Below are 3,155 nucleotides of genomic sequence, written 5' to 3' on the forward strand. Positions count from 1 at the left end.
TATCCAGAATCTTTATTTCAATGGAACAGCAGCAGCAGAATGAATGCTCAGTTACCACATATCATTATTGTAATCATGGGGTTTAAACCATGCAGCTATTCATGGCAAAGCAGCTCGTTGAAGGTCTGTCAGAAAGGAACATGTGACAGCAGCTGTTATTTTGTTTATCACTCTTATTTCTCCATCTACCTTTCCTCGTATTTATGCATTTGCTGCTGTTCTGTATCTCCAACTCAGCACTATCAACATGCAATTCATTATTTTTATCTTCTTAAAACTGCAAGAAAAGCAGCTTGTGTCTTTATGACTAGAGGTGGAACACGACCTGGAGATCAAAGAACCTTGGTAAGCAGCACTGTCCACCTTCAGTGTCTGGTTTGTCTGTAACCTGTGTTCATATGATTTGCATATTCATCTAGAAGTAACTTTGCCTCAACATTGCCAGTTCATCCTACACTATTTACTTTCAGGAAAGCATCTGTATTAAAATGACCTTTGGAGATACATTTACCACTTGTAAAGAGAGAGACAGTGTTCTCTAACACCACTTCACACTGCATTTACCATGGAAAGGCTTTGTTTCAACCCATTTATTTCCTGTGTGCTTTTCTAAGAAATTATCCAGACTATTGAACTCCAGTTTTGCATATATTTATTCCAACGTTCTACTAAAACCCTTTTGGCTTGTGCCAAGTGCATTTGCAGGTGTGGAGCCTCCATCCAAGGCTGCCCTGTGTTACACACAACCCAGCAGCCTCACAGAATTTGCAAGCAAGTCTGAGGGTTGCTTGGCTTGTCACCAGTGCAGGGACAGAGATGTCAGGGGATCTGTGCCTTTCCTTGTGGGGGATCAGAGGGAGACTCAGGGCAGTGCTGGCTGGACTCTTTGTGCTGGCTGGACTCTTTCTGGGGGGCGGGTTGGGGGTGGAACAGCAGCGTGTGGACCAAGAGCAAGGGTCAACTTGTGTTCTTCCCCCAGCAAAATTAGTGTTTCCAAATTACAATCCATACTCTGATCTTTAATAGTCTGGGGAGCATTTCAGCCTTGATTTCTAAGGAACCATGAAATACACTTTAATTAAGATACCTGGGAAATCTACTTGTATCCACTGAATGTAAATATTAGAATTCAAAATAATTTGAACATTTCAGTTCATCTGATAAAAGCTTACTATAAAATACAATCTGGTTTTGTGGTAAATCCAACCTTGACATGTCTTACCACAGCTTGAAATATTTTCTTCTGAACCACTTTTTATCAAACCTAGAAAAAAGGGACATGACACTATTAATTATCGAACTGCCAGATTCAGAGAGCACTCTGCTTTCCAGATACACAACTGATGACAACCTTAAAAGTAAAGTGTCAAAACATACAGGCTCCAAAACCTGACATTTCAAAAGTTAAAAAGGCTAATGGGAAAAAAATCAGATGCAATCTCCTGGAACAGCTGCGGCGGCTTCAAGTAAACAAAAATGGACTTCTTGGAACATGAATTTCTAACAGAGCACTCCATTGGGTCATTCTGTGGGCAGAATTTTGGAGGCAGGACAAGCAGGGTCAGAAACACTCAACATGGCCTTCACAAACTGAACAGTAAACAAGAAAAAGCTCTTAGTAAAATCAGTACAATGACTGGAAACAAAAAACAAATGAGTTTTCTGCACCACCTTGAGAATGTTCCTTCAGCACAAAAAAATTCCATCTCTGTTATTTTTGTTAACTATGACTTGACTAAAATCCTCAAGCAGCATTTATTTTAAAATTAGCACAAAGCAAGTGCTGAAAAATATTGCACTTGAAATAAACTAAGAACTGGAGCAAATTACTAGTGAAACTAAAGACTATGGCAAGCAGAAGCTTGTTAGGAAGAAGAAATAGTAAAGACAGAAAAAATGCTAAAGACATAATTGTATGTAATGAAATAAAATCAGATACACCAAAAGCAGCTTCCTTGCTCTTCATCAGCTGAGGAAAACACCAAAACAGAACAGAACCCAAGTCTCAAACCATCTAATTTAGGCACCTAAAATTAGGAGCTGGTTTGTCATATTCTAAGTGGCAAAAGAGAAAGTAAAAAGAAGGTTCTACAAAAACAATTCACAAATAAGGCTGATTTACTGCCCAGGCTCCTACTCAGGGAGGTAACATTAGGTCATAGGAATATTCCTGAGTGAATGATCCCTTATTCCACTCTCTGAGCACAAACAAGGAGCCTCTTCTGGGCACCCAGGATGGGTAAAAAAGGGCCTTCTACTGCCCAGGGGCAGCAAGGAGAGAGCATTTACCTCTCTCCCCCCCGAATTCTGCTGCTGTTGTATTTCATGGCAGACCTCCAGTCATTTGCTATGAAAGCTGAACTGAACCCGGGAGATAAAAACATTTTCATCATCTGGAAACAATGAGGAAACTGTGAAAGAGGACTGGCTTGTTCCTGCGGGAGGCAAGGATCAGGAGCAAATGCTCCCCTGGCAGGGTGACAGGGTGAGGGACGGGGCTCTGGCTCTCGTTCAGCCTCGCTGCCTGCCCGGCTCTAGAGCCGCTCTCCAGCAGCCCCGCAACAGGTGACCGAGCCCAGCGCTGAGCCCAGCCCCGAGCCTATCCCTGAACCCACGCCCGAGCCTACCGCCCCGCACTGCCAGCGCAGAGCCCACCGCCCCGCATTGCCACTCCCGAGCCCACCGCCCCGCACTGCCAGCCCCACGCCGGCTGCCAAAGCAGCGCAGGCGGCCTTTCCCTCATGGACAGCGGAGAGCCAGCGTGGGCAACGCTGCGCTCCTCGCAGCCAGGGCAGAAAAGCACACCCAGACAAAGGGAGCGCTCTGTGCGCGGCCAGGCGGAGGCACCGCGGCCTCCAGCGGCAGCGAAGCGCTCCCCAGCACCGAGAACACTTGGCTCTGCCGTTTCCTTAGCAAAATCCCCCGCACTTGCCCTGACCCCGGTTCCCCCCGCATCCCCAGCAGCGGGAGCGCGCCCCGCCCTGCAGACAATGCGGGAGCGGCCCGGGGAGGCCTCTGGGTGCGGTAGTTCCCTGCCCATCACCTGATGCCGTGGGCAGGCGCAGCCGGGACTACAGCCCCCGGCAGGCAGCGCGCCCGCAGCCCGGCTGGTGCAATCACACCTTAGCACGCCCCGGGGCCGGGGCCAGCGCCGG

The sequence above is a fragment of the Melospiza melodia genome, chromosome 13, assembly GCF_035770615.1.
Source record: "Melospiza melodia melodia isolate bMelMel2 chromosome 13, bMelMel2.pri, whole genome shotgun sequence".
NCBI classification, from domain to species: Eukaryota; Metazoa; Chordata; class Aves; order Passeriformes; family Passerellidae; genus Melospiza; species Melospiza melodia.